The 20,086-nt window shown below is 38.9% G+C and overlaps 1 protein-coding gene across 2 annotated transcripts in view; it reads right to left on the bottom strand.

Moving 5' to 3' along the window:
- ERBB4 (erb-b2 receptor tyrosine kinase 4) overlaps positions 1 to 20,086 on the bottom strand; it is a 350,674-nt gene that overhangs the window by 129,959 nt on the left and 200,629 nt on the right. The window lies entirely within an intron of this gene.

The following is a 20,086-nucleotide window of genomic DNA, read 5'->3' as shown; positions in this document are numbered from 1 at the left end:
TTACTTATTATCACCCAGTGTCTGGTCTCATTCATTATGCATATACCATTCTGCATATCCCTACCCCAATAACTCTGCACTCCAGAACACGTTGGCAGGGTGCTTTCCGCCTTACTAAATTTTAGTCTTTTAGTAATAATTAACTATTGTTTCCTTGCTTTGGAATATATATGTTGAGACAGTGCTTTTAAGTACAACGCCCTGCCCCAACCCAGTTTTATGGCTCAAGTACGTTCTTCTTCTATGACCTGATGGCACCCCAAAGGTGATCTCAACAATCCAATTATCTCTTGTTCCCACCAAGCACCTTATTCCCCAGCTGTAAAGTGAACCTTCCACCAAAGATAAGTTTATATTTATAACCACAACATAAAAAAAATCTATGTAATATTTTAACATCGTATAAAAAATACTTGTGTATTGACTGTTTAGATATGTTCAGATATAAGTCACTTGTTACATAGCTCTAGGTAAATCCATATTGTGCTGTGGGTTGGACATTATTCTTTTCTCTGTGCTCCAAAAAAGTTTTACAAAAATGTTTATAAAACATATATAGTACTTTATGCCCTAAAGATTAATGAGAAGTTCTCATAGGTGACATTTTTGTCTCATATCAACATTTGTAACCTGAGATAATATAATTATTGGTCATCTGATTAACCAATCAGAATTCTCTGTTGAAATTCTGTAGGTCTTCTCATTATCAAACCGTCTGAGAAAGAGCAACCAGTCTGTTCTAAAACGTTAAACTTTTCCTGGATTGGATATGACTTATTATACCGACGAAGGTAACCCTGTTTTAAAAGCAGGTTCACTTTGAGTGAACGGTCACCTCGATTTCTCAAAAAATCAAACCCTCCCTAACCTCCCCATGCTAGAGTGACCACATCGGCCATGTTTTCTGCAGGGAGCAGAAGTTTACCTATGCTGGTCAGCAATATGTGACAATTATAAGTGTCCTACAAAACATGGCCTACATGGTGACCCCCAAATGGACATTCAGAGGTTGCTGCCAATAAAGTAAATTAACATTGGTCCTCAGAGAAATGCATCTTGGGATGCAAGAGTTATCATAACTTGGGTCGAATACAGGATTTCTAAATTTCTAAACGTCAGTACAGTGCCTAGACGGAACATAAAAGTGAGTGACTTCTATGCCACTATTTTCACAAGGGCAACAGCTGGCTCACATTCCCAACGTGCTGTTTGAGGCTGTTTTCCCAATCTATCTCTCGAAGGCGATACGCAGGGAGCTGGTCGTTTGGATTGATCATATTTATGTTAAGTTTTTATTTCATGCTGCTGAAGCTTAATGCAGTCGCATGCTGAGAGCAGCCCGGCAGGCTTTCATTGATAGATGTAAATAAACATCAGGTCCCGCAGTCTGAACGTGAATGAAGCATACGTTGCTTGTGGTGAGATCACCAGCTGCGAAGGGAGGCTGTGGTGTTGACCTGGATGCCATGAAAGATCTGCGCAACCTGAGACCAAATGTTACGTTATACGGTAGAATATGAGGCTCCGACCTCCACACGTTGATCGAAGACAATTAGAGGAGGCGCTGTATAATCCTACAGTGATTTCTATCTGAGTGAATTGTTAGCTCTTTGTGCCGGTGGGTGAAAAAACCCACGTTTTGAAAATGTGTGCATTCAGATACAAGCAAAATACATAATAATCCATTCAATCTGTGTAATATTAAAACAGTTAAATGAAAGCATTAAAAACATAGATTTTGTATAGGTTCTGCATGTGTTTGCTTTGGGGCATTTTCTGTAGCATATACATATTGGGACCGTTATGCCATGAAGCAGCATTTTTTATTTTGAAGAAGATTTAATGTATTTTATTCGCACAATTTAATTCATACACTGGTTTATATGCTGGTTATACAATCATCATTGTGACTTTTAGGGTTGTAGGACGTTGTGATATACCCTTAACCAGCAAACATTCTGAGCTCCTCAAAATAAGGAGCATCAGCGCAGGAAAGAGGAATGGAGGGCTTCGAATCCAAAAGAAGGTCTGTCCCTCCTAAACACAAACTCCTAGCAGTGATGACAAAACTGTTCTTGTTTTCAAACAACCAACTCACTCTTTTTTATACTCTTATTAAAGTCTAGATTTTTTATAACCCAGGCATCAGTATTTTTATTTTATCTTTATTCCTTCCGTACGTGGACCTACTCTATCTTCCCCTGGGCAGGATATAACAATATTTATTTATCCGTTGTTATCCGATGTTTGATATATATATATATTACTCTCTTTTTTTTTTTTTTCCATGATTACAAATCTACACTAACCAATTTATTTTTTATTGAAGATCACGATTCGATAGGTAAAATAGAAGGGGTGTTTAAAGTAAGAAATTTTAAGCATTTACTTATATGACCTATTTATATATTTATTAATATGGCTACATGAAACGTTATCAACCACCATGTCACTTCTCTAAATAAGTTACATTTTTAAATATTTTCCCTGTAAAACAGAACTATGAGCTATTATACTGAAAACGATTTATCACTAGAGTCAGCACTAAGCTTTTAGTGGGCCTAAGCAAAATGATTTAGTATTCACATATATATAACAGCGGTCATGAACTTAATCATACGTAAACCAAGAAACGCAAGTATATTTTCAATCAGGACACATTACAATACTGGTACAATGGTCCTCTAAATCAACATTACCATCTGGACTTCTTTTAATTAAATTTCAATAATTGCATTACCTTGGCAGTGTCTTGCTTTTCTTAATTTCGCTCTGTTGAATGATATGGTCTAGCTTGTTATAATGTAAATAAAAAAAACCCCAAGAGGTTCAATCGGGATGTCCAGTGATGTAATTAAGCCTAAAATAAGTAAGCAACTACCTTTGGTTATGAAGACAGTGGTAACTGCCTTTGGTCATGCATGGTACTGCAATGGGTTACAGAAGTCACAGGGTTCATGTAAGTGTGTTCTTGGCCGCCTGGTCACTCCCAAGCTTTGGCCCTAAGTCTCAAGATAAATAGGCAGACTGAGGTTGTTGGCTCCTCATCAGTCTGGTTGCAGCTTGGTATATTTGGAGGAGGCTTACTTGCCCCTCCTCAAATACATTAATAAGGTTTTGGTAGCCGTATAAACTGCTTTGTGTGCCCACTATGTAGGAGGTGAGAGTAGGTTCTCACCCTATTGAGAGTGTGCCTTGACGTGGCGGGTGAGCTTAATTATGCTTTGGCCAATCCATATAACCAAAACCTCTCATTTATATTATGTTTATATATTAGTTGCCAACTTTATTAGGGTGAGAAGGCAACTAAGGCCCAGACAGTTTTTGTTTTTTCCTTTACAGTGGGGTAGCTACGTCGAATGTCTTTTGGCATACTAAGACTGTTGGGCTGTAAGGTGTTATAGGTGTATCAGTTGAAGATTTTAAAATATGTTGTCTTTAGAAATAATTTCTGAATCAGCCTACTCGCTTAGTGGCGGTGCAGCATGTGAAATGTTATGTACCGGCTTCTTCCTTGAAAGAAGCAGCTCTTGAAAGCAGCAGGTGATTTAGCCTAAAAAGGAACTGTCCAAAAAATCTCCGACAGATGGGATTTGAAATCATGACATGCAGCTAATCAGCAGCATTTATGTGATGTGAGCATGCAGGTTCTCTGAATCCTCATCTGGGCAATATATTAGCAAACAGAGAGAAAGGGGGAGAAGGTAACAAAAACAAGTGTGCGGGAGCAGGGGGAGAGGCGAAATGCATTGAAGATTAGATTTGGGACTAGACAGGAGGGATTAGAGATCTGTAAAACTGGAAAAGGTGAGAGAGGAAAGAATAAGAAAAACAAGGTTCAGAGCTATGAAAGTACAAGGAAGAAATGTTTAAACAAAGAAAGAAATTAACAAAGAAAGGAAATGTAGTTAAAAAGGTAAGCCTATAAAAACATGAATGAAATAATGAATGAAAACTATTGAAAATAAAACGTTAGAAAGGAATGTGGAACATGGGTGAAGAAGGGATAATAAACAGCAGAGAAAGGGACGCAAAAAAACCCAAAAAAACGAGAGGGATGAGAAGTGATGTACAAAGTAAAATGTGTTTTCTAGGTGGCCAAACAAACTAATAAAACATTGTGACAAGACAAATCCTTCTCTCTAATCAACGTATCCACCATGTAGAGGGCGGCTTATTATGGAGTATGCAGCCCATAGCCATCTCCAAGAGCATATCCGTCCACGTCTCTCACAGTAAAAGATTGTTCTTTCAGCGTCAGCACTGCCGGGGATGGAGGAAGCTGATAATGTCCCACTATGGTGAATGAATAGCTGTGAGGCAGTACACCGTGCTGACAGGACAGGTACTGTAGGCACTCTGTGATCATACATGATAGAACCTTGCAACCTAACTAGGGACAGTAATCATAAACAAACAATGGTGGCTTCATCAGGGCACATACTATTAGCTATCACAGCACAATAGATTTATCATAAGAAAGGCCTTCCCATAATCAGGGGGGATTATGCATTTTAGAAACAATGAAAACAGCAACTGTGACTCAGATACAGGAGCTGGAACCTAAAAATATTCAGGGGTACTAAGTACTTTTTGAATGGCAACTGATTCTGAAGAAGAGACATCTTGGGTCTCAAAAGCTTAAGTAGCTTTACATCTTTTTCTATGTTTTCACATTTTTTAAGGAATACTTCAAACCTATATGGATCTTACAAAATGGCCAAAACAAAAAAAACTGTTGCAGGTTAAAGAGAATAATATGTTGATTGAGATATTCAAAAATAGAGCTGCATGAAACTAATTTTTTTTTTTAAGTAGGTATGTATGATTTTACTGGTTTAACGCATAAGGTATGCTTGCTTTTCTCACAGACTCCAACTCCGAATGAACAATCTACTAGCACTTTATAGAAAGCAAATTTCACAACAGGTCACTTAAGGATCCTTACTGTGGCTACTGGAGCAGCACACAGATAACATTAAACCTTGTGCCGGTCGAGGTGGGAGTTTGAAGACTGACTGGGTATGTGTTTTGCATTCTAACATGGCCACGTCTTCCTTCCACGACGTGACAGCTGCCCTGTGTTTGCAGGCACATGGTCACAATGGGAGAGACTGAGCATAGTTTGGGCTGTGGGAGTTTCTTCTGATGTGGAGCAGAACACAGTGTCCTTTTTAATATTCAGCTGCCGTCTAGGGCTCTTAACCCTTTACCGTCTCCAATATCAGCCACCAAGAAGAGCTGTTGCAAAGCATATACCTGGGGTTTTTTAACTGAGCTTCCAAATATTAACTGTATTAACTGTAGTGATCCCCCCATTTTGTTAAATAAATTGCTATAATAGCTGGCTTTATGAGCACCATACCTTGCTAATTTCTAGCTGATAAGTTAATATGAAAGGCACAAACTGGGAAGCAGAAGTAACAAAGGTCAGACCTGTGTAACCGTAAAAGCCTTCCCATTTATCTAACAGCACTGCAAAGTGACCGATAACTATGCCCCACTACAGGGCAGGTGGTAGGGCAAGTTGGGGAGAGCAGAGATCTCTCTCATTAGGACCCAAATCCATCTTCCCCTTCTTTCTCCTGCCCCAATGGCTCATTTATCTAGAGGTTCAAAATGTTCTACAGTCCTAAAAAGACACAACAGTGTATGAATAAAACAACTGAAGTTCATAAATAAACAGTGTCAATACATTCATTAAAATCTCTTACTCAATAACATAAATAGCTATTAGGAGGTTTCGGAGGTTTGTCAGTGCAGGGCCACCACTATCGGTGTAGGTGAAATAAAAAGGTTTACTTTAAGGTGTGTTCAATTGTATACTCTTTGCACTCCCCTCTTATGCCTCTTACAGTAACCTCTGGCTCATAAACATACCTGGGAACTCTCCGGGTTTAACCCAGAGATTGCCGGGTGAGCACTACTTCTCCGGTTCTCCAGGTCAACACCCGAATCCTCCAGGTCGCGGTAACACACCTTGACACACCCCGCTGCCCGCCCATTTTACTTTAAATGGGGGCGTTTCCCCCGACTTTAGCGGGACCGCCCACTGATGTCAGTGGGCAGTCCTGGCCGCGTCCGCAAGGTAGCTGGAGCCCAGAAGTTCCCAGATATGGACATAAAGTGCTCACTAAATAAAGTCAGTTAAAAGTGTCTCCCCCAGCCTACAGGAAAAGTATTACAAACCTCTTACAAATCTGTAGATTATAAGTATTTAGCTATTTTTTATTGTCAGCTTTGCCTAGCTTCTATTTTCTTCCTTGATTATAATAAACACACACGTTAAACTGTTCTTGATAATTGACCTTTACATCAAATTTCACATGGCTCACATTTTTTACTATATTTTTTCATTTGAAAGTCTACTTTTAGTTCAGCCTCTCTGGATTTATTTAACCACTTTGAGTGTTGGATGGCCATTAGGCATCTGGATTACACATCGGATGACAAGTAGTTTACTAAATTGTAAATTACCCTTAGTGGTGTTATTAGGAACCCGTGTTGTTTATTCTTTTGCTAAAGCCTGCTGCTTATTGTCTATCTAGGAAAAACAAACCTTGCTTGGCTTTATTTCATTTTTAAGGGCTTTTTCAAGTTTTTCTCTTTTCCTCTCGAGGACCCCTGAGAACAGGACAATGCAGATTTTAATGGATTGAAGAGCTGGAACATGAAGACACAAGGCCCCTCAGGGGAGCTTCCGTCACAATGCCACATGTAAAATATTAAATTGTTAAAGTCTTAAAATAAGTCCTAAAATAAAACAAATCATGAAAACATGGTGGTTTGGGGGGGCTACGTATTCCCTGCTGTCAGTAAAATCAGGATGGCGGTACAGAAAGTGGACAGCCAGATACTGTCTGCAGGGAGTTCATGTTCCTTAAGCTACGCTGAGCCCATGTACCAAAACACTTAGCTCGAATAGACAACCAAGACTTGCACAAAGATATAACGCATGTAAACATTGTGGTCAATTTATAGTGGGGCCCAGAATAATCAGACTCCTCTTGCTAGTGTATGCCAGAAAGAATAACAGAGCAGGGTAGGCAAAGAAACTAAATGGGATGCTTCAGGAACTTTATGGGGATCCCCATATTCTCTGTAAACGTGGAAAAGTTTGTTCGGTGACTAGTCCATGGTTGTCAAGCATGAGAAACCAGGGCGATTTCTACCAATTCCAGTTGTAGACAAAGAACTGATGGTTCCAGATATTGGTCTACATTGGCTTCTCAGGCACTTTGGATATCCATATCCTCATGTATGGTAGAGCACCAGGAGCAAAGCCAGACCCTTAGGGAATCAGAGCCTGAACACAGCTGCAGCCCTGTAGTTATGCTTCCAGTCAATAGCAACGGTACCAAGAGAGGAGCAAATACTAATGTCGGTAGACCCCCCAGGTCCCTTTGAGGTACAGATCTAAGCTGTACAACTCTGCTGAGTAAACAGGTCTTATAGTTCCTCTTATTGTTTACCAATCAGCTTGCACATTGTGTGGGGCAGGTAGTTCTTCCTACTGGACCTGATTATGGTTAGGGTAATTACCATTGTATTGACATATCTCCTAATTTTGTATTGCTTCATTCTTCTATATAAGTGACAATAAACATTATATACAGACATGCATTAACACACAGAACCAACACTGCAATATATTATTTAAAAAACTAAATAAAGAAATATTGGAAACCTGAATTACTGCCAATCTACACAACACCATCAATAAAAAAAACAGATCTGAATTCAATCCAACATTAAAAAATCTGTAGATTTTCCTGTATCAGCATGTTTGGAAAATTAAAAGTAACAGGTTTTCATTCAAGTACGTTTCCAGCAGTCACAGGAAGAACACTGACATATGTTATATATACACTGACTTGCAGTGTCTCTCCGCTACCACACATTTCATTGATTTATCTGTCACTGTCAGTTTGTAAGTTGGAAACAAACTACTAGTTTTTTTTTTTATCAATTCCATTGTTATCCTGCCTGCAAACATATACAAATTAAATTCCCCCAAATCTGACCGGGAATGAAACATGACTGTGATTCATGCGCATCCTGGACAGAGCCAAGCACTTTGCATTCAGTGAAGACAACGCAAGTGGAAACCAAAAGCTCACTGAATTCCAAGGAAGCGTCAACTTTCTACAGCTCCAAGCCTTGCTGGGGCTACATGAAAAAAGGAAAGAGAGCTAGAAAAAGAGTTCCCGCAAGATGCTGGTATTAGCCAAGTTGATGACAAAGTAACAACAAAAAAGGCTTTTATGGTCATCACCAAAAAAATATAAAAAGAAAGCCTCTCAGGCAGATGAGATTAAACAGTTGCAGGAAATGTGTGGCATTTACAGAAATCAAATATGATTTATTGTAGTCTGTAGAACTAATATGATTTGTTCAAGAACAATTATTACTCTACCCTTAGCTAATCCTATAATGGGATTATTGAATAAACACTAAAACACCTCATAGTGAATCCCCTTTCTAACTGTTATCTGAACTTGGTGAATAACAAAAGACCTGTTACATACGAGCAATTACAACTGCTGACCTTTCTTTTTACCCTCAGATTCCTCAGTGTAAATTACTATCCCTTAGTGATGTATTCTGGCCTGGTAGGGTGGCAGGTCCAGGAGGGCAGTAGTCCCCCTGGTACAAAATCCAAGGGTAGATTGGCCACTTGGGTGATCAACCCCCCAACGTCTCGCCACACAATGGGTCGGTTTGAAGGAAGATCTTTGATCTCCCCAATGAGTCTATTGGTTCTATGGACGCTATGCTGCCTCAGCATTAAGAGGCACCACACGCCTCTAAGATACAACACTCCGGGATATGACGTTATATCCCAGCTCTTCATTTTTTAAAGGCACACAGCATCTTTTATTGTCCCTGAGACAATGACCATGGAGGTGGAGGGGACTGGGGGTAAATACACCGCTGCTATGCCCTACACGTAGTATATATCTGAATTCGGACCTTGTTTCAGCAACCAACTCTAACTCAAATTCTTTCCAAACAGAGGGAACTGATTTGAACTTTTAGCTCATGTAGATTACAGTACCCCTGATGCCTCTCCCACGATTCCATTGAGCTGCTTAGTTTTGTCACAGAATTAGTGATAACAATGAAACCTTAAAAAGCTAGGAATTGGCTTTCCTGTAAGTCTCCAACCAGCTACAAACAACCTATGACACCAGCTAGTTAATCCTGTCCCCAATTCCCATACTTACGTTATTCAAACTTCTGATATGGCATTGACCTCCATGCTCCTGTATCGTTCTTTCTCACTACATACCGCAGAAGTCTATGGATGCACAAACCATGCATGAAATTGCGTGGAGTGAAGGAAATATAAGTTGCGTTGTGATTACAAGGACTGTGACCTGTAATGTCAGAAGCCTCTAAATTGTTACAAATTACACAGATAGTGAGGGATTTCTGTTTGTTGCTCCTCTGCTGACAGAGCAGTCTGTATATTTTTTGCAGATAACACCAGAGAAATTATCATTACAAACCCAAACTCTCTGAGATCTACTTTGTTCCACTCACATGTAGCGTGTAATTAAAATCTACCAAACTGTATGGGTGTTTGGCTAGTGAACGTAAAGATACCCGAAACTACATGGTATATAGATTCACCTGTGTTACCCTGCAAGTCCACAAACAACAACCAGCACTGACACAACCACAAATACATTCTGTTCATAATGTAAGGCCCCAAACAGTTCATAGTTGTGTAGGACCTCCATCCTCCTTAAACACTCCCCAATTACAGCATGCAAAAATCAATTTGACCTGGTGTATCTTAAAATTGAGACATCTTATCGTGTGGAGTTATATGGATGGTTAAATACAAGTGGTCATTTAACCACACAATTCCACATATTGCGTCTTGATTCAAAAAAAATCTAGTCCTTTTTTTAATTTTTATTTTTTTAAAGAGCAGTTTGCGTGCTAAATATATACTCATCAGTAGGCCATTCAACTCCAAGGGCAGAAATCCAAAAAACAATAACTCACTGCTCAAAATTTACACATTTAGCAAGTGGATCTCATAATCCCAGCACAGCGAGTGCTGATTACATGTCGGAACCGCAGCGGGTCTGAAAAGATCAAAGTAAACATCTATCCATCTGATGAGATTGACAAATTCTGTTCCATAAGCTATAAAACGTGCAGAGATCCTCGATAATTTAATCTTGGTGGAAGCAAAGTGTGTTTGTTATACCAGTAATTATGACATAATTCTGCAAAATCACAGATTTCACAGCTCAGTGGACCAGTCGGGGGAGATCCTCTCATCTCCCTCACTGGTTCATGATTCCCACTGCCCACAAAGGCAGAGCAGCTCAGCAGGACAGGATCCAAAAATCGTAAACATAGAAATGTATTGCGTGTATGTGGCGTGTGTGGTTCAGTTTGCATCAGCATGGCTGAGAATGGTCAATGTGTTTAAGTTTGTATCAGCACGGTCAGTGAGTGAGCATCTTATTATGAGGTTTTGGGGTATTTATTATGGGTGCTAAACAGGACACTAAACTTTGAAAGGATGCTTGATCCGCAGTAGCCAAGGTTATTTTTAAGAGACCCTAAGAAATTATAATTTCTTTCAAATAATGTACATTTAGTTGCTTTAGAATTTTGTTATGGATGTTCAGCAAATCTACCCATTGTTATGCATTACCACTCCACTTAGCTTATTTGATCACTCTCACACATGCAGCATTGGACTCCAAAGGTCAGCAGATCCCTGGAGTTTGTATAGAAAGGTCAAGTAAAGGGGAATTGGAGATCTCCGAAAAGATCTGTTATATAATGCAGTCATAACTGATTTTACCAGATAAGACTACTAAAGGTTTTTGCCTCATCGTGTCTGCTGGATGAGAGAGGGAAAAGCATCACATAATAACATCACCAAATCTGTACGGGAGGAGATGCTGCTAGCCCTCCGCGGTCCTGTTCTAGCTGTAGTTTGGATGATGATCATGGAAGCTGTCGTGAATCAACCATTAGGGTCTGACCCAGGTTCCCACAGGCCAAACACGTATCCAAGTGTTATAACTTAACGACAAATGGAAAAATGCAGACTGCCTTCTCTAGCTGTAAGTGATAGTTAGAGACATCGCTCTCCACACAAATATTTGTCATAATCAGATATCACCGATTTCTTTAGAAGACACATCGCCTGTCAGTTGTAAATTGACTTCGACTGCCGTGTTTTACGGATAATGCTCCCGTTGGGTGTAAACAAACTCCTTTTTGATCCCTGTCTGGCATGAAACTGTGAGTCAGAAGACGGTGAGTGGGTGAGTGCTTTGGAGGAGAGAACTGAAAACATTTAGCATAATAGGCTGTCTGCGAAAAAGACCGCTCCACTGTTTGAAAACAAGCTACTGTTTACATCCATGACTGAAAATAAAATCCTGGAACACAAAATGATCCTTATTATAGCTCATGTATGGGGTGGAAAATAACTGTTTGCTGGGAGTTCAGAGACAAATGCAACGGATGTAGGGAGTCTAAACCTTAGCACAAGCTTACATGTCAGTAGTCAGTATGTCCTCCCCCAGCCTCCCTCAGAGTGCTTAAGAAATTCTCTAGCAAGTTACTGTCAAATTGCACGTCTTTGAATACTTTTTGTAAGTTTCTTGCGAATATCTGTTGCCATCTCTTTTTCGATGCATGAGAGTTTTAACTGCATCTTTCTAAACCGTCCCAAAATGTTCAGCCACATTCAAATGAAATGAGGCTCCAGGCCATTAAAAAACATCAATTTCGCTTGCGAGCAACACATTTTGCGTTTGATTTTCCCTGAAACAAGGGACCTTGTCGTGAATAAAATACACTTAATTAGTTGTAGTGTGTTGTTAGGGTCTCCTAAGATATTGTTCATCCCAAATATGCTGATGTAGTCCTTTCTTGATACTTTTTGGAATCACTCATTACATTCAATACACATAAGTTCTTTGAAAGCCCAGTCTCCATGAATTGGCCCAGGGAGCTGTAAAATCAATGAATCACAGACCTCCATTAGAACCCCAGCAGCCTTCTTGGCATATATAAACCCAGTGAAGTAAACCCAGTAAATAACGAAGAAACATCTGTATGTTTCGTTGATCTCAGCAGGTTGAGAATAAGAATGTTGGTAGTATCTAGTGGGACAAATGTCAGCAGGTAAATGGGGCAGTAAATTGGCACGTTATTGCCAATCCTAATTCCTATAACTGCATGATAGAGGATTGTGGGAAGTCTGCTTTACAGCCATGCCTGGGAACTCTCCAGGATTCACCTCTTGAATCAGGTTGCTTCCCTAGGTATCTAGGTCACTCTGTTCCTTCTCTGTGGAGGACATTTTGTGACACCCTCTCCCTGACAGATTCCCCTCCTGCTCCCTGACCATTTAGGATTGGCTGGAATTAGCCCTGCTCATATGAGCAGTTGCTTAATTAGCCCCAGCTGCACAAATAGATAGACCTACCCTCTTATGACCTGAATGGGCACCTCTTTTCCTGATCACTAATACTGTATATGCTATTAGAACATTAATACTTTTTTTAGTGTTTATTCACCAAAGGAAGAGTGGGCAGGTTATGTTTCCACGCCTTTTCATCTCTATACATTACGAAGAGCCATCCCAAAAGAGCTTCTGCTTCAAGAACAGCCTGGCTCGGAATATCCACATTCAAATAAACTATTGTTAATTATTCATGTTCTAACATGAGCTACTATAATAATTATTTGCTACTATTATAAGTATTTAAATCTGTGCATAGGATAACAACTAAATCTTTGTTATAAAGGGGAGGGGATGTTGCCATGACAACAGCCTGATCCAATCACATCTCTTGGCCTGTGAGCGTTCTTGTTTTGTCCACTGCTGCGGTGGAGTAAAAAGACGAACGCCTTGTGATTGGTTGGTGGCCCTAGCCTGATTTACAATGGCTGATAACAGCTCTGGGGCAGTTCTTGCTGTCAGATCCATGTCCTTCAATATTTAACTTCACTTCTCTTTGTTCTCCCATCTTGAGTCGAACAATACGTTAATTACCCGGTGAAGCGTTATAATTACTCTAACGGCGTTGCTCTTGCTTATAATTACTGCACCAACACTTTCTTTCTCCTATGCTCCAATCTATACCTATTATACTGTCACCGTGAAGACACATTAACATTATAATACTGTATAATTAACTGATGAGCAATTAAATTATTCCACCACTCTTGCTTCTTTTTCCGAGCAGCAGCAACCAGTCTCTGTTATCTCTCGCTTTCCCTCTTCTCTGTGATTTCCTTTTAAAGCCTATCTCCCTTCTTTTTAAGCAAGAAGCTTCATTTAATCTTTTCTTTGTAAATCAACTGAAATGTGTTTAAGTGTTTTCCGCTTATTTATTTAGCATTTCTCAGACATTACTTAAAAGCTCTTTAAACACAAACGCCCATGCTCCGTGCCACTGAGCTTTTATCTCATGCTGTGAGCGCTATCAAAACTTACATGGGGGCTCGATGCTTTGAAAAACGTTAATTACCGGTGATGCCTTTAATAGGTAACATAACCAGTATAGGGAGCAGCCTTCAAAGACCCCATAAGACTTGCTTTTTAACACCTGCATCTTACATGGCACAACAGGATACATGTATATATATATATATATATATATATATATATATGTATATATATATTTACTATATGGAAGTTATTTAATTGCACAAATTAATAATAAATATTTAATCTGGGTAGATAAACAAAATGAAAACATATTACAGCAGAAATGTAATAGTAATGAATATTTTTTTCTACTTTGTGAATGGTAATTAATTAAATTTGCACGCTTCAAGTGTTTTTTACACAATTTAAGCACCTGGTTTAATTATGGTTTATGTGTAATTGGTGGGGAATCTTTAAACGTGCGAAACCATTTTCTGTCTGTAAGGCCCTCCCCCTCTCCTATCCTTCATGAAATTACCTCACTTCATACATTACCCAGGGCCCAATAGGTCTGTTATTTGCTGATTAATGGAAATAAAAAGCACACTTTTAGAAGAAAAAGCCGACAGGAGTAGCACTTTGCCCCTGTCAACTACTGTTAAATGTAGCATGTGATAATCGCTGTTTATTGGACTAATAATCTGTTTTAAAGAGAGGCTTTTAGAAAACAAAGACCTCTTTATTAAAGTAAAAGCACTACTCACCCTGAAACATTTAATATATAAATTATAGATATATGATATAAAAATGAGGCACTCACATGAATGAAAACAATATATATTAAATATATTAAAGTGTCAGTCCATATTGTAAAGTAACAAATAGTTGATAATATACAGTATATATATATATATATATATATATATATATATATATATATATATATATATATATATATATATATACGTGTACATATACATATTTGTAGATAGAAAGAGGGGATTGGTTGTGGAAGGAAGGTAATTTGGACCACAGATACTACATAGTTTGTACCCTCTATAAGGTGTTACTCCTTAAACTACACATCAGGCCTAGCAGTAGTAATAATCCACATCCAACATTAATTTAGTTATTTAAAAATAAAGGGCTAAATGATCATTCACTATACAAACACAGTTTAAATAACACAATACATAAAAATACATACTGCCTCTTCTTCTTCTGTACCATTATGTGTTAGCATGTCTTTGTGTTTTTGTCTATTTTGTATATTGTCAATATTAATGTTACTTTTAATGATCTCTGCTGTAGTAGTGCTACGAAACCAACCTGCGTCTTATAAATAAAATGTAATGTAATAACTGAATGTAAATGGCCAAAGCAGGACACATTTATTTTAGTTTGATTACAGTAGTAGCTACGTGCAGGCCTTTACAGAGACTATTTAAGTGACCCATTCATAGCTATTTTCTTTTAACTGAGTAAGGCATTTATGTAATGATCTAGTTTATCTGCACAACTTACAAACACATTTTTTGCCGCTTCTATAGACATTTTTTTGACATTGAGGGCTGTGACACGATAAGCTCGTAAAAAAATGCGACATCAGGGGGTGGGAATAGGGACAAGGGGACTTGTGTCCCACAGAACATTTAGGAAGTATTTATTATTAACAACCAAACAGTGCAGTTGCCTGACATGAACACAATTGGCTCGGTTACTCATTATGTCAGTCACAATTTGTGATATTCAATTAGATCTCTATAAATAAGTAAAACGTTCTTGTAGCTCCACAAGCAACTTGGGTACCAATAAGTAAACATTATTAAAGTCCTAGAAAAAGCTGTACTTTCTGCAGCCTCTATGGTTTAGCGACTACAACCTTTGTGGAGAAACTCTGTTTTGGACTGATATTATTCAGTGTTGTGTAGTCCTAATGAGTGTTTTCAAAAGAAATCTTAGTTACTGTTTATGGTAGCAGTCAAGTGGCAATGAGTGTACGTTCTGTGTATTCTGGAGCTGTGATGGACGGCCAGTAAAGTTGGTAAATAAATTGAAAAAGCTGCTATGCTTCTGACAAGTTCTCCCTCTGTTCATTACCTTAGACAAGCCAGCAGATCAGAAAAGCTAAAAATAAAGCATTTTATCCAAGCGATGAAAACAATGTATATAGCCCATCAATGCTTCACAATTGGCTGCAATCTTCCTCTTAGGGTAATTACCTCTGAGTTACATTACAAGCACTTTCTAGTTACAAATAGTACACCTCCTATAGCGTTCGCTCCTGGAGATGTGCATGTAAACAAAATGCCTTGGGATGCCCCCTCTCTGTACAAACTGCTCCCAAAGTAGAATTGGAGCAGATGATACTTAAAACTGCATCTGATGCCTTTTGCTGGACCAGTGTTACATTTCTTTGTCATTACTGGAATACCTTCTAGATCTCACTTGACCTAACCTAGAATCATTAAAACCTGAAAACATATGTCTAGAAGGTAGACCTTCAAGTTTGCGTCATGTTATGATGAGCCAGATGATGATCAGCCTCCATGGGAGTGTTGAAGTTTCCGTTAAGGATGGATGGTTAGATGTTAGATATTACCATGGATAATTGGTTTAAAATAAATTTATAGTGAGATCCCATTTGATTTCTTTTCCGCATGAAATCTTATAGATCTGCGAGGTAAAGATGCTAAGGGAGCAGGTAATCATGCTGGTGTTGGAGGTCTTGGATTGTACCTCACTTGTGAAATTTTATAGATCTGCAAGGTGAAGATAGTAAGAGAGCAGGGTATTATGCTGGTATTGGAGAATTTTTTTTTTGCCCAACTTGTGTCAATGGCATAATTGGATGAATAAAAATGGCACTTTTTTGTGTCCTAAATATAGGATTTGTCTTGTGCAAATGCCAACATTTAAATAACCACAGATGTTTCAGATCTTTCTGTGAACAACTCTGTATATAGAACTGATTGGATACAAACAAACAAAGAATAACGGTGACATCAATTTCTTTTTCCACTTTGTATAATATGTGTGAATACAAATGTGGAATGGAAATCATTGATAACTGCAAGACAGCAAAGGGGAAGAATATGTCATTTTCTTAGGGGTGGGCTGTGTGTTAGTGTGTTTTAGCGTGGGAGTATGTGTGTGTTAGTGTGGGAGTATGTGTGTGTAAGCGTGGGAGTATGTGTGTGTTAGTGTGGGAGTATTTGTGTGTTAGCGTGGGAGTATGTGTGTGTTAGTGTGGGAGTATGTGTGTGTTAGCATGGGAGTATGTGTGTGTTAGCGTGGGAGTATTTGTGTGTTAGTGTGGGAGTATGTGTGTGTTAGCGTGGGAGTATTTGTGTGTTAGCGTGGGAGTATGTGTGTGTTAGTGTGGGAGTATGTGTGTTAGCGTGAGTGTGTACCAGAAGCCACTTGGCTTTATTTGCCCCCGTGACCAGAAGGTGCCAGCTCTCCCCTGCCTACTGTCAATACAAATAGAAAGCTGTAACACACTTCCTAGACTCTACCTGCATTGGTTTTGCAGAACGTGCATGTAATCCTAGAGATTACACACAATTGCTGTGTACAGTTACTATCACAAATATATTAGGGTGACTCAGCAATTTAAAACACGTGATCTAGACGTAAAAAGGCCACCTCCCACATAAGACAATTTTAAAAAGTTTTTTTTTTTTTTTAAATTAGGCTGAAAATCATGTTTAATTATGTTGTATATAGACTTAAGACTTATCTCATGCTTCAATTCCTTTGAGTTGTGTTATATAGCAGCTTTTACTGTCACTTTCTGCTGAAGGAGAAAAAAAAACACCCTGTTCACACATACGGTAATACTCTGACTTCTGACCCAAAATGGTCACTTGGCATTTAGAAACCCTTACCTATTTACTGCTTTCACTTCAAGTTTCTGCCTTGTCTTCTCAGCTTTTGCACTTGTTTTACTCATTGGAAGAAGATGAAAATGATATCAATTAATTGCTGTTTGATTACCATGTAATTACTCCATGACTCAGAATGATTTCAGACAAAGCAAGCACTATCTGTGTCTTAACAGCATGATAGATGTTTGACTAATATTTTAGAAAGCTTGGTAAATATGTTGTGATTTGGATGCTGCTTTTAATCACATCTCTTCTGCTCTGCCGGAGCTGTGAAATTGTGTTACATATTATCCCACAGGCATTTCTCTTTGTTGTGAAATTTGCATAACCAGCGAAACCAAACTGTTCTCCGAAAGCAGGTACTACTGGCAGCCTGGGGAGAAGGACTAGGCCTCAAGGGTATAGTATACCATACCTCCCAAGTGTCCCGGTTTTCATGGGACAGTCACAGTTTTCCCACATAGCTATCCCACTGTTCTGCTTTTGTGGGGCCACCTGGCAACATTTTGAAACAGAGGACCACAAGGTGGTTCTTTGGATATGGTGGTGGACAACACCCGATCCATGCCCACTCCCTTGGCCAGCCACCCCCGTTCTTGGTCTGGCCATACCCCCTTTCCACCTATAGCCACACTCCTCAACACTGGTGTCCCAATTTGGACACCCGAAATGTAAGGGGTATAGTTATTGTATGTCCCACAGTCTGAAAAGGCTGGCCAATTGCATGCAACAAAGCCTTATAGGAACACTGGCAACTATTCTCTGGATATCAGAATTGATTAGAGGGCTTCTGGGTCAATCCGTTTAGTCTGGGGTAAGGGGTTATGCTCCTTTCAGTTCTTATAAGAGTAGCCCGACACCTATATGCAACTTATGTAGCCCCAGAATCTTCCCTTGGTCTGCTATAAGGAGCAGAGGAAGCTCTCATGGATGCCTATGGGTCACCATAGTTTATTAATTAGAACACAATTAACCCTATATTCCCCAGAGATGTTTTAAAATATTAGAACCTCATAAGAAATATTTCCAGGGCTATTTATAGAGAGCAATTCTGGTACAAAAGTATTAAAATGAAATCAAGAAAACTGCCAGTTCCTCCTCATTTAGCTCCAGAATATCTCTAGACATAACCTCTTATACAGCAGGTTTAACAACGCCATAGTATACTTTATTATGGATTTCATATGGTTATTTACATACTCTTTTGGGTAAGCTACCATGATATTGTTGATGGAGAATGCGGTGTAATGGAGATGGAGAATGCATTTTTTTCACCACTTGCTAAGCTCTTCAAAGTTTCACTTGTAGCCAAATTTTCCGTATTAGCTTGTGAGCACACATGCATGAGAATCTGATGGAAAGCCGGTGGTATGCTCAGAGGGAGGGAGAAAAACATTGCTAAAAGTATCTGGACCGATCAATGGAAAATACATTTAATTGCATAGGGGGACACTCTACAAATGTAATTTTCTTGTTTTCGTGTCATACCAGCCTTACATCTGAGATCCATACACATATTGATAGGCATGATCTTTGAATCAATGATAAGTTGAGTACCTCAAACACTTCTTAACAGGAATGTACGAGCTTCAATAATTATGTGGAGCTTGGGGGCCAGCGAGCACCGGAGGACCCTAGTGTGATCAGGTCAAGTTTTACGAGACAACTTATGTCTCATAAAACACAATCTGATGTCAAAGCATTTAAAGACATTTTAAAACATGATGTAAATAATATCTACACCCTTTACTCTATAACTAAGTTAACTCTAAGTTAGAAAGAAAACCCATGAAGCCACAGCTCATAAAAAATATTTACTGTTGGCACCTCTTTCACTTATATATATAAAAGACGACAGACACTGTCTCCTATATGTGTGTGAGGATATAGGGAACAGGTCATTTTGTTGCTTACAAGCATATGTTTGATCTTTTATTTAATAGCATGACTCGATAAGGCACTCCCTACCGTACTTGTAATTAGGGGTGGTGCACTTGCAGAATATTAATTGGTGCACTGGGACCTTCAGAGCTTGGTGGCTCCTAAGCATGTGCCTCGTGTGCCTAATGGCTAATCTAACACTGGGCAGGCAAGGTATATTTCAAGTTTCATTTTTCAAGGCAAAATATGAAAAGTGGATAATCATAGCCCACCCATTCCCCTGTTTTCTCCCTCAATGCTTACGTCTCACCCATTTTCAAGTTTGTTACACCTATTTATTGTCATGCCTCTGACAACTTCCTAAAATATAGACGTGAAATGGTGTAATGGTAGATTATTGTCGCATTACAAATCCAAGCCTCTTGCACAAAATAAATACTTTTTCGGATTTATGATCAGACATTCAAGTATTGTACACTCAGAAAGCAAGGCAGTGCTTCCTAGTGACCGTTCTTTGTTGACTATATTCCATATTTTCTGAAAATTCAAGTAAAACATATTAAAAGGCAAGAGACATAATATAGTTTACACAAATAACTACAGCTACCAGTACCAAGTATTATGGTCTTTTATTAGGTTTTATCTCTTGCAGACCTTTCACCATGCCGCTACCATGTTCTGTGTATATACACCTGGTGATAAAGAATTCTTAACTAATGATAAATTCATATTATTGCTCTCATCACTTAGATTATATATTGCTTATGTTTAGTTTCCTGGACATACAAGAGATTTGATATCAGGAAATCATGAGGGCATGAGAAAAACTGGCAGGACTGCGCTACAACTGCAGCTTTGGAATGCAGAACACAATAGGGCAATTAATCACTGG

The sequence above is a fragment of the Spea bombifrons genome, chromosome 7 (genome assembly GCF_027358695.1).
Source record: "Spea bombifrons isolate aSpeBom1 chromosome 7, aSpeBom1.2.pri, whole genome shotgun sequence".
Classification (NCBI taxonomy): domain Eukaryota; kingdom Metazoa; phylum Chordata; class Amphibia; order Anura; family Pelobatidae; genus Spea; species Spea bombifrons.
Note: the sequence above shows the minus strand (reverse complement) of the source record. Positions and strands in the feature narration are given on the sequence as shown.